Here is a 12298-nt window from a genome sequence, read left to right on the forward strand (position 1 = left end):
ATGGTCAGCGTGTTCACCTTGTTGAATTGGGGACTGCGGAAGTTGATATTCAAGCACTGTTCTGTAAAACAAATGTGTTCAGCAATAGGAAAGAGAACGGGAATAAGATAAAGAGGGGGCAGAAGAAAGGAAACAGAAATGTAAGATGACAAGGATCAGCTAGAGATTTTGAGGTTGGCCGAGAAGCACATAGCGACAGATAGAGGGATGGAGATATGAGAAAGGGTAGAGAGAATGAAAAAAAGAGAGATAATAAGAACAGGAACCAAGAGTGTGAGGTAGATAGGGAAAGAGATAAGTGATGTAGAATATATAAGGAAAGCAAAGAGAATTGTGATCAGGGGGATATAGAAGTCGGGAGAGACAGAAGAGGCATGTGGAAAGAAAGGGAGAGAGAGAAGTCAATGGTAGAGGGCCTTGGAGAAATAACTGATGAGAAAGAAAAAAAGAGGACAAAGTGGAGAAGAAAAAGATAGGGAAACTTAAGTTGAGAGAAATTGCAACAAAAAGAGAAAATGGAATCAGATGCAAGGAGTGACAGAGCTAGAAGGATAGAAAGGGGTAGCGATAGAGAAATAAAAAAAGATCAAGAGATAGTTGGGGAGTACACAGGCTTAAGAAATGATGGAGAGTGATTTATTTGAGTTTTATAAGGCATCAACTGTGAGTAACAGTCCCTTCTTGGAGCCTCTAAAGCAAAAGGAGTTCAATGGGAAGTCTAATTAGTCGCATGCTTTGGAAACATTCAGATCAGTTAAGTGCAAGTGAGCAACGCAAGGGAGAAGAAACCAAGAAAGCTGAAAGATAAGAGCAGACCTACAAGGAACCATGAAGTGTAAAGCCCATATGCGCAAAGACAAATGACGCACCACAATGATGCATGTGATGGAGAAACATCAATAGGCTACACTGGACAGAACCAACTAAAGACATTGAAAGTGGGATCCATTCTGTGGTGCAAGTTCTTGGGGCCCACATGGAGGTTAAGACGCAAGTGGAAACACTTAAGAAAGATTTTGAGTATCTTCCAGAATTGACTCAGGTGCTTCCCAACTGGCTCTTCCTCTCTTCTGAAGAGCAATGTGAAAAGGTAAGATGGGATTCTTTTGAGGACCCCCACCCTGCAATCACCCACCCCCCGCCTTGCCATCATACCCCTGCCACCTCCCCCCCCCCCTCTGACCCGCCTACCCTCTCTCACACCAATCGCAGCAGAGAAAGAAAGCGTGCGGACCGGACAAGTGTGCGGACTGGACAAGGGTGTGAACTAGACGATGATAATGACTGGACGAATGTGTGGAGCGGACGAGTATGAGGAACGGACGAATATGTGCAACGAACGATACTTAATATGCTTTGGAATGAAGGAAACACTTGAAAACATACATCACACCACACCCCATGCTTACTCTCCCCCTTACACCACCACTCATCTAGAACACAGAGATACTATGACACCATTTGGTATAACTGTTCTCATATCTGCATTCTCCCGCTTACTCCACATCACTCTAAGTAATCATTGCTGGTTTCACACCCCCCCAGCCAGGCGTTCTCCTCAGGCCTAACGCAGCCACACTCGTTCTGGGTAAAACCGACCAGAGCGAACACATACTCCTGACCGCTCAACCACCACACCTACAGCTAAGAAGCAGCTACCACTCGATTTCCGCACCAGCTGCACACATACCTGGTGCGCACACGCACTTTTGGACTCCCTCTACTCTCTCTACTGACCTGAACTTCGGTTCCCAAGGGCGTTCAACCTACCAGCGCCTTCAGACCATACCAATGGTATATAAGGCGCTATATAAATGCAAAATAACAATAACAATTGATGATGATGATCCACACATCTCGAGTAGCATGCCAGCGTGCCTGGTGGCCAAACTCCACATATCTGGTGGAAAACGCTCCTCGTGCAGAAAGTGGACCAACTGGCTTGGATCACACCTCGTCTCAAAGAGAGGACCTGCAGACTTGCCTTCTCATGCCATGCACCCACACTCTAGAACTCGATCCCGGTATCGGCTCGGAATACCCCCATAATTCTCCAATTCCACAAATGTCTCGAAACGTGGGTTTTTCAACAACATTTGACCAAGAACTAATCCTGGTGGCAGCACAGACTGACCCACAGACTGCAACTCCCAGTACTGCGCTACTGTTGAGACGCCAACCAAAACGCTGGCTACCCACACAGTACAGTGTTCCGCTGTTCTCGAGCTAGGTCCACGCTTTAAGCAATACAATGAATAAAACAGAAAAAGGAAGAGAGAAAGAGAGAATATAAAGACAGATAGGCAGAGGGAAATAGTCAGAAAGTGAGAAGAGAGCAGAGTAATTATAGAAGTCGTTATTGTACGAAGTGAAAGTGATGGAGCGCTAAGGAGTACATGAGTGATTGGGGCAGAATTTAAAATACCTATATCCTTTCATGTATGCAAAGGAGTGCTGCTAAGGGCTGTCCTTTTTTTAAGTGTGGGACTTAATGTCAGGTTTTTGCATTAAGTCAAGCTAGCAAACCTACTGACCCCAAATATGCTACCTACTTTGTACAGTATGTTCACTTTGCTATACCTGCTTTGTACATATAGCAAAGTGAACATACCACAAGGGCCTGCACATGGTTACTGACACCAGTCTCCCCCACCAACTGAAGCCCGCCTCCCCCCCTCCCCCCCAGCGATTTCTGATCCCACTTGAAGCACTGTGCCTGCCTCTATGTTGCTTTGGTGGTTTCTTGAGGGAGGGTGTCTTGGAAGGGGAAGGTGTGAGGTGTAGACTGGTAAAGCAAATGCGGGGAAGTTGGGAGAAGGGGGTGAGGAGAGTAGGCGAGGCTGGCAGAGAAATTACGGAGTGTCAGTGAAAAACAGACAGACCCTGAGGCGTTGCTAGGGGGGCCTGAGGGGGCTATAGCCCTGGGTCTTTTGGTTGTAGCCCCGGATAGAAGCTCGGGGGCTACAACCAAAAGGGTAGTTAGCCCCGAGTCCTTACATTAGTGTAGCCCCAGATCGTTCCCAGTCCTAGCAACACGGCAGGTGAACGTCAGGGGGCACAGTGGCAGAGGTGCCAGTACAACAAGCTCACAGTCAAGCAGTTCAGTGCGTTTTCTCTCCCTCGCTGGTCACACCAGGCCTCCCCCCCACCTCCTATATCTATGCCACTCTCTGCCTTTGACCACCCCTTGCCTTATCTCCGTCTGCCTCTTTCCCACCCACCCAAGCTCCCGCTGCCTCACTCTTGCCGCCCCTCAATCAGCATTTCTGGGCCTTGCCCTCACTTTCCCACCCGCATGACCTCATTTCCCTCGCCCTGGTCTTCCTGCCCGCCACCCGTCCTCCAGGCTCGGCCTGCTTTTTGCCAACGCCGAGGGGATATCCGCACCCAGTGACCCTCTTGGACGTTGGAGGAAGAGGGAAGGTTTGATAGCAGCCGAAAACAAAGGGATGCAAGAGTTCAGGCGGCTCGAGGGGACATGACGAGGCACCGAGGGGAAGTGAGGGAGGAGGCCTAGGTGGGGAGGGCAGGCTTGTCACCCTGGGAAGGCAGCCCTGCTGCACAAACCACTGCCGCCGGGACACAGACCGCCCCCCGAACTCCCCTACCAGGGCACGATAGGAGTCCAGAAACGTTGGCTACAACCCCGGTTTTTGACAGCGAGAGACCTGAACGGTCTGACTTTACTCGAAATTTCGACGCGCGCATAAGCGAACTTTTTGTGACGATCCTGTAGGACGGGCGTAGACCTCTTTCTTTTTATGAAGTGATAACGGAAACGTTTTTACTGCTTTGAAAGAGGGACTGATATTTTCGATTGGACTGATTTTTTATTTATTTTTTTGAATGGAGCGGCCGTTGGAACCAAACCGCCTGTGGCTTTACTTTGCCCAATAGAGAGCTGCTTTGGTTGGATTTGGGAGCCCAGGGAGTCGTCCTGCACGAGATGCCAGAGGCGTTCTGAGAAGTGGAGGGCAACCCGCGCTGAAGACCGAGTCACAGGGACACACCGGGCTACCTGCACGCGACGTAAGTGGCCATTTCCAATGATTGATGTTGTTTTGTTAATGGTCGGTGTATTGCAGCATGGCTGAGAAAGGGCGGCCGTTAATTGTCTTCATAGCCTGTGCAGAATGCACCCGACGGTGTTTACTTTCCAGCTGGCAATGACCCCTTGCCTAGCCTGTTGTAGAAATTGCGCATCTTAATCACCAGGCCTACTAATGACATGTGATGTTAATGTGCTTTTATACTGCGCCATTTCCTCACCAAAGTCTTCTCAGAGCGTCTAGGCTTGTCCGCGGAGCGGCGCCCATTTTCCCCCTGCAAGAAGCGTCCAGACCAAAGATAATGAGGCAGGCGGAGACACGAGGATGCTAAATCCGGGAAAAGACGCGACCATCACAGGGGAGTGCTTTGGTTTGCACAGTTTGAGCCACCACCATTTTAACAGAAACATATGATTGAGATAGGTCTAGAGTCTAAATGTGCACCATAGCATCAGACCTAACATCAAGGAGTGAGTCTCCGCTCCAGGGATGGACTGGGAACCAAAGGAGGCCCTGGAAATAATTTTCAAAGTGACCCACTGCCCCTGTTCCATTGAAAACTTGGAAATAAAGGCCCATGATGCAGAGGCTTACCAGGAAATCTCCCTATAGGCCGGTCCACCCCTGCGCGGCTCCAATATGGCTACCCATAGAGGGAGCAGTGTGGGGTCTGCTCTTGGAGGTGAGTTTCTGGCTCCTCACTTCGGACTGGCCATTCTAAGGGCACGCAGGCTCTTTTCGTTGCTGCTCTGTTCCAATTTCAGTCTGCGCCACACCGTGGCAACGTGTACCCGCCAACTCATCCACCTTTTGCCTCCCACTATCATAAGTTGCCTATGTCGTATGTGGCACACTGTTAATTCCCAATTCGATACCAAGACACTGGCAAACAGTGGAGGGCAGCTTCACTCCAATATCATGAGGTACATTTAGCAGTTCCGTTGCTTGTAACCCCTCTGCCGGTCGACTGCGCCCAGCCCTGGGGGCTGTGTGGTAGTAGAGTGCGGACAGTGCTGTCTCTCTGCGACAGGAATGACTCTTTGTGACTTCTCTGCCAGCAGTCACAATGGAAGTCTTGTAGATGGGTAGCTATCCTCTATGGCAATATATTCCACGGAGGCGTTCCGAGTGACATCTAATAGACATCGAGAGGGATGCTCAAGTTGCCCTGAGAGCTACTTTCCTTCAATGCCCCCCTGGGGTCCTTCTGCCCCCTGCGCTATCGCCTAGGAAACAGCATTCACAGGGGTGTAGAGTGGAGGCCTGAAGGAACTATGAGAAACATGAAGAGTACCCCATTTCCTCTCTCCTCCGCAACCCCAAAAGGGGGACATTCTTGGCCGAGAAAATTCTGTCTCCCAATTCAGTGCCATGAATGCATTTGATTATGAATTTCATAATCCTCTGCAATGATGTCACAGCAGAAGGATACATTAACCGGAAAGGGAAATAGTTGCTAACCATACACAAGTGCATGACTACAAATATTGGAATGCGACAAAAAAAATCAGGGTCGGGTGACTTGCTCACAGTCACCACGGCACCACTTGTGGTCTCCAATGATTTGTAAAGAAGGCTAAGAACAATGGGACTGAATCGCAAAGCAGTCACTGTGAGTAACTCTGACCGACGTTTGACTTAGTAGCTGTAAATCAGAGTTACTCAAGCAACCCCGCGTTGCGATGGATATAGCTCTCTCCAGGTTTAAGTCAAAGCTACTCACTTCTGCGTGAATTGACCCCAATGTCAGGAGGCTTGACCACACAGATCAGGTGCAGGTGCGCCATGCAGACCCTTGCAATTCTAATACGCAATTGTGTTTCTGGGCCCTCCCTTAATAGGGGAAAAGACGGAGGCTGCAGGGGCCTACAGTTGGTTCTGTATTGAAGAAGACCTCATCAAGTGAACTGGGGATCCACCCTGCACCCAGGCGCTGCTCTTCTGTGATCCAGTTTCTCTGGGATTCTGTAGGACTCTGTCTCAGTGTGCCCCTGACCCACGACTCCTCAGGCATCCTAATGGAATGGGGCGTCTCTCTTAGGAGGGCGCATTGGAAGAGTGGCAGGTAGGCGCTTTCTCTAACTGATGTGCCCGTATCTTTGGCTACATGTCCCCAGTGAGACTGCACAGGCAGCAAGTCTAGAATGATCAAGGGAGATTTACCAGCCGACAGATCATTCTGGAAGGGCTGTAGGGCTGGGGAACCGGGGAATAGTCAGCCACAGGCTAGGCCTGGCCAGACATGGGACTGGCTCTGCACAGTCATGCCTATTTTTCACTTCTCGGTATAGGCCAGTCCGTCTTGGGTTGAGAGCAGGGCAACACCTGTAGATTGGGGTTCATTTTACTGACCTATACATATGCATGTCTCTTCCGTTCTCCCTCATCCCCGCCGCCCTCCCACCAGCCCCCTTTGCAATTGGCTCATTTGGAATTTAAGACCGTTATTGCAATCCAAACTGAAAAACGGTTGGGATGGCTAACAAAAGGAAAGCGTGCCGCCAACCCCGCCAAACCCTCGTCCATCACACTCCCCCAACCACACACACATTTTAGATGTGAAGTGGATGTAGTTTAAGTGCCTTTCAGGAGAAATAAACCCAGCCAGTCCCAAGTGGTGCAGTGCAGTGTTCCTGTATGCAGAGATATATTGAGTGAGTCGCACAATACTACCAGGTGCAGGTAGTCTGCACACCTTCCTAGCTAGTATAACTGCATAAAATGGCACCACGTAAACACCGGCTACGCCCTGCGCCACTCGCATCTGCTGCATCACACCCACAGCCGGTCAGATAGCACAGCGAGTAGAGCGCTCGCTTTGACATCCGTGCAGAGCCTGCTGATGCAGGTTCGTATCCCGGCAGGGCCAAACTCAGCCTCTCATCCTTCCGAGGTCGATAAATGAGCACCGCACACCGTGGGAAATAAGCAGCGCTCAGATAGCTGAGGGTTCGTAGCGCTATATAAATGCACAAACAAACATACTAGACTTGTCAACTTGACAGCGTCCACGGGGCTTTCCACCTTTTGGATTAAGAGGACGAAGTGCAGCAGCGCAGTGCGATTCCACAAGCAGGCCGGCCTTCTCGCTGCCTGACAAAGACCCTAAACTGGTATGGAAGGAGATGGGGGTGCCTAATTATGCAGTCATGCTACCCTAACTCATCAACAGGCCGACCCTGGAGACATTTCTGCATCAGGCCAAGAGGCTTTTGCCGCCTACGGTCAGCGTTCCAGCCTGCCCCTAGCGAAGGCCCCAGCAACAAGACCTTTGCAAGACGCAGGATGTCTAGTGGGAAAACCAGGTTGGAAGTGGAACCCGGGTATCCTGGCACATATGTTATGTTATCCAAATTTGTATAGCGCTTCTTCACAAACAAGGGCATCATGGCGCTCGGGCAGGAAACTAAACGCAAAGCTAACGCTAACAGCAGGGAAAGAGCTTAGGCGGAGAACAAGAAGGTCTTCAGAGCCTGCCTAAAGGAGAGATGATCAGTGGTCTCACAAAAACGCAGCGGATTTGAATTCCACAGAGAAAGATCAACCGCCCACGCAGGCGTACCTAAACTGAGGCACCGTGATCTGCAGGGAGGTAGAATAGCGAAGAGAACGGGATGGAACATAGTGTCTGAATTCAACCTGCAGATACTCTGGGCCTGTCTCATAGAAGGCTCGATGGGCCAGGCATATAGATTTAAACTTGACTCGTTTTGCCACCGGAAGCCAATGCTAAAAGTTACAAATTCCAGAGGCTGAGGACCAGCGGGCAGCGTCAATGGCCAATCTAGCAGCCGTGTTCTGGAGCAGCTGTAACCGATGAAGGAGGAAGGCAGGTTGTGCCAGAAACAGAGCATTACGGTAGTCCAGTGACCCTGAGGTAAGAGAGGACACTACCACAGGGCAAAGGGGGACAGGGAGGTAAGGCAAACTGTATGCAGCGTCCGTAGTTTAAAATGAACCGACTGGCACACAGTGCCAATCTGATCCTGCATGGGTAGCGAGGACGAGAACTTCTCGCCTAAGTTCTTGACAACCAAGGAAGGCTGGGGAAGAGGGCCATGTTCCAGTGGCCAGAAAGTCGAGGACCACCCTGAGGATTCAGGCGATGACCCAAATATGAGCACCTCCGTTTTATCCCCATTAAGACACACAGCCAGTTATTACCCATCCAGGAGTGAACTGCCAGGAGGCATAAGCGACAACGCTCCAGTAGCCGGCACAGAAAGATCAAGCCGCACCAAGATTTGTGTATCATCGGCATACGAAAAACACTGAAAACCAAAAGAGGGTGTAATCTTAATAAGGAGTAAGATATAGAGATTAAAGAGAGGAGGGGAAAGAGCCGAACCCTGATGGACACCACAATCAAGATGCAATACTGCAATACATAGACTCCTATATAAAAACATGTGTTATTGTAAAGAATTATAAGGATACTTTGAGACAGAAAGTCCTGTGTGCCTATGTAACATGTCTCATTGCTCAATAATTTTCAAGTTGGAGGACCTTTTGCCCCGAAACACTCTGGTAAATATGTAGATTACATGTAAATCAATTTTTAAAAATGTTTTATTGAGCACATGGTATTTCAACAGGAAATGTGTTGAGTTTGATGCTCCTTAATACCAGTGTGGTCTGGTCTTATTTAGGCTATGTATTTGACATAATATTTGATTTTTTATCGCCTTCAGGTTTTTGAATTGCATTTGAGGGACCCAAAACAGACTTTATAAGCTATGCAACATATGCACAATGCCAGGTGTTAGCCTTTATGTACAGAATGTAAAGGCTTTGGGTGCCCAGTTGTATCTGCAAATGCGTTCGGACATTGGAACAATTTGAAGGCTGAAATCCTCTAATTTAAAGGGCACAAAAAATCCTCTACAAAGGCAACTGGGCTAGGCACCTGAACCTCAAAACAGTCATGTATAAATTGAGGTAGAAAAAAAGTACTGTTCTTGATGGAACCTCTCTTCAACGTCAGATGTTGAGCGTCATCTCACATCTGGCAGGAGTGCCATTTTGGTGTATAACATTGCCATCAAAGCATATTAGATGCAGCAAAGCCCTCATGAACCATGTAGAAACAAAATGTCTTAGCGCTTCAAAGCAATTTATGCACTAGGGTCCCACCCAATAGGAAGGAAGGAGGGTTAGCTATGTTACCGATATTCTATTTAACACTGTGAGGGTTCAGAAATGGGAGATGGACGCAGAGTTGTAGTTTTCTCAATGTTTGACATTTTTATTTAAAAAAAAAAGAGGGGTGAGATAAATGCCCACCTATCCCTATCCTAACAAGAAAGTTCCTACCTGGCAACCTAAAACTAAAGAAAGATGACCTAGTGTCCTTAATGTATCTGGCCCTCACACTAATACATATAACGAGAGTGTACAAGGTAAATAGATCTGATTTCAGTTTAACATAATCGTGCAAAAGTTCAAACCTATGATTTCCCCCAAGTACTCCTTGTGACCAGGGTGTGGTTCCCTTCCCCTGGATCAATTCAGGAAGTCCTTTGCAGAGAATTGTATTCAACAAAGTTCTACCCAGTTTAACACAAAGGGCCTCATCACGAGTTGGGCGGTATCCCGGCGGTATTACCGCCGGGATACCGCCCGGGCTAATAGCATTACCGCCAAACCCTCTGGCGCTATTAGCGCTGAATCACGGGTTCAGTGGTAACGGTAATTCCCCATTCCCCATTGGGTCTATTTGACCCAATGGGGGATTTTTAGTGCAATTAGCGCGCTCTAATATCGCAGCACTAATTGCGCCCGAAAATGGGAATTTTTCCTGCGCATTTACCCTCGGCTCAGAGTTGGGGGTGAATGAAGCCAAACCCATGATTTGGCAGACCCTTAAATGCGGCGGTAATAGCATCACCGCTGCATTTAAGGGTTACTGTGAAAATTTGTGATGAGGCTGAAAATGTCTTTTCCATTTAATATGTTCTTCCACTTGGTAAAGTAAATTTCTCTTTCACAAAAAAATCTGTTCCAAAATAAAGGTCCAAACTACAAGCAAATGTTTCCTCCACAAAGTGCTCTTTCCAGGATGTAAAGCGGATATAAGGATAACGCAGTATACTTCCAATGGAATACCTTTGTCGGTATAACACATTAAGGGCCTGAGTCACAGAAGCATTTTATAATGCACAAACCATTGAAAAATGCTCTGTGAATCAGGCCCCACATGTCTTTTGTTACACAACAATTTGTCAGATGGTAAAGTTAACAGTTTCTTCCCACAACACCTTTCTGCCACAACCACATTTCTTCAAAACAACTGTTTCTTTTCTGGTATATTTGCCTGCCAGCATTAATTACACCTGATCCCTTTCCTGGTGTACTCGCCTGCCAGGAAGAAAAACTCCTACAATCGGAATTGGTCTTTTCTGTTAGTGGCAATGTTTGTTCCAGCGTTCTCAACACCAGTGTCCCTTGTGAGGAGAGTTGGACAATGATTGCCTGTCTTTATAGTCGCTTGACTGCTGGCAATGAGGGTTACAGATTTCTCTAAGTTGATATCTCATAAAAGGAGACTTGTGCCCAAGTTGCCTCTATACTTCTGGATAGGCTCTTGGCAATGTGGGCTTCAGGTTTCCCTAATTTAAAATCTCAGAAAAGGAGGATTGCACCCTTATCTCTTTACTGCTTCTGAATAGCCTCATGGCTGCTGTCAATGTGTGCCATGACTCGCGCTGGAAACAATCACCCACTAGGCAAACAGCAAAGTTCTTTGTTCTCTTGCCTGCTCTCTTGGCGGTTGCCATGGCAACTCCATCAATGCTGTAAGCATGCACAATGTATGCCAGCTTCCATGCTCTCACGTCCAAAGGCTTCAGTCATTGCCATGGGTACCTGACGTACAGTGGTATGTTGTCACGTCACTCCTGACTCTCCAGAATCACAAAGAACGTGAGCTCCATGGTGGCAGTGCTTCTAATTGAAGTAAGTACCCCGACGTTCGGTTACTAGTTGATTGCCCTTTTTGATTCATTTGGCCTGTTTCTGCCTCCTAAACCTGCTATTGGATTACATTTTGGACACCTTCTTTTGTGATTACCCAGATAAACAAACTTTGCTTCTGTCATACAGATTGCCTATTGGAACACCCCTTAACCCATTTCTGCTGGTTTTCTTTGCCTTCTGTTCCTGGTGTGGGTTTATGGAGAGTGGGAATTACTGTGTTCTGTGGACCTTCTTTGTGCACTGGAGTTTGGACACTTTGCAACTGGAATCACTGTGCACTGCAAATGTCAATAGTGCATCCTCGTTCCGCCCGGGGGTAGTTCCCTTAACCATACTAACATCCTATCCTTCCCTTCCACATCTAGTACCTTTTCCTCCTGTATCCTACTAAATCCCTCAACTCCAGGACTCCTGCTCCGACTCTTTCAGCTACCACAGAACCTACAATAACACATTAGGTAATCTTATTTTCACCTAGCTTAGATTGGACTTTTTTCTTTTACTTTGGTACATGTTACACGTCCTTGTCTCTTCTTGCCCCACAGAGTGACCATACAGATTTTGTGCCACCAGTCGACCTCTTGAAGGGTTTTGGCTTTGCGCCCAGTGGTTCACAGTTCAGTGTTGCTCTAATTAATGTTTTTCCCTTCTGCTAGATTATTGGTACTAAAACCCATCCTTCTTCTTAAAGCTTGGTGTTTACCTGGTGGTCATTTTGCTCTTTCATTTGAACCAACAGGTAAAGGGGTGCTTCATAGGAAAGGTCGCCCTCAGTGAGGAGACCCCAAAGTTATTGGGGTTGTCCTGGAGAAGAACACTCAGAAAATCATTGTCAGTACTTACAATGTGGGTTACACGTATCCCCAAATTGATATCTCAGAAAAGGAGAATTGCATACTGCAATATGTTCTCGGAGCGCCCGGGGTTACCTTTCACTCCAGGCCAACTCACCAGTCTCCTTCAACGTTTCCGCTTTGCTGCTAGCTGCTGTGGGGGTCCTTCTGCGGTCTGACCATACTGTTCTCAGCTTTGCACGGCTCTTCTCTGGAGCTCCACAGTCTCTGTTGAGTCTCTGCGTCCTCCCGCACATCTGAGAAGCTCACATCGGGTTGGGACCATGTCTAACACACCGCTAGGCTTCTCTCATCGCTGCCATCCATGACTGCTTCCAGCTGCACGCACTCTGCAAAACCACACACCTTCTCTTCCTGCATCAGCTTCTGCTGGTGTTTTTCTTTCTGCTTCGGTGGCCTCTCTCCTGACAGCTTGTGCCT

General features: G+C 48.0%; 1 protein-coding gene across 1 annotated transcript in view; it reads left to right on the forward strand.

Moving 5' to 3' along the window:
- The first annotated feature begins 3522 nt into the window (after positions 1 to 3522).
- Positions 3523 to 12298, forward strand: part of RASIP1 (Ras interacting protein 1) — a 263056-nt gene continuing 254280 nt past the window's right edge. The window contains exon 1 of the mRNA XM_069607023.1: positions 3523 to 4029. The gene's annotated coding sequence lies outside the window, so the exon portion shown is untranslated. The remainder of the gene's footprint in view (positions 4030 to 12298) is intronic.

This window comes from Ambystoma mexicanum, chromosome 1p (assembly GCF_040938575.1).
Source record: "Ambystoma mexicanum isolate Mex_15411 chromosome 1p, UKY_AmexF1_1, whole genome shotgun sequence".
In the NCBI taxonomy this organism is placed as follows: domain Eukaryota; kingdom Metazoa; phylum Chordata; class Amphibia; order Caudata; family Ambystomatidae; genus Ambystoma; species Ambystoma mexicanum.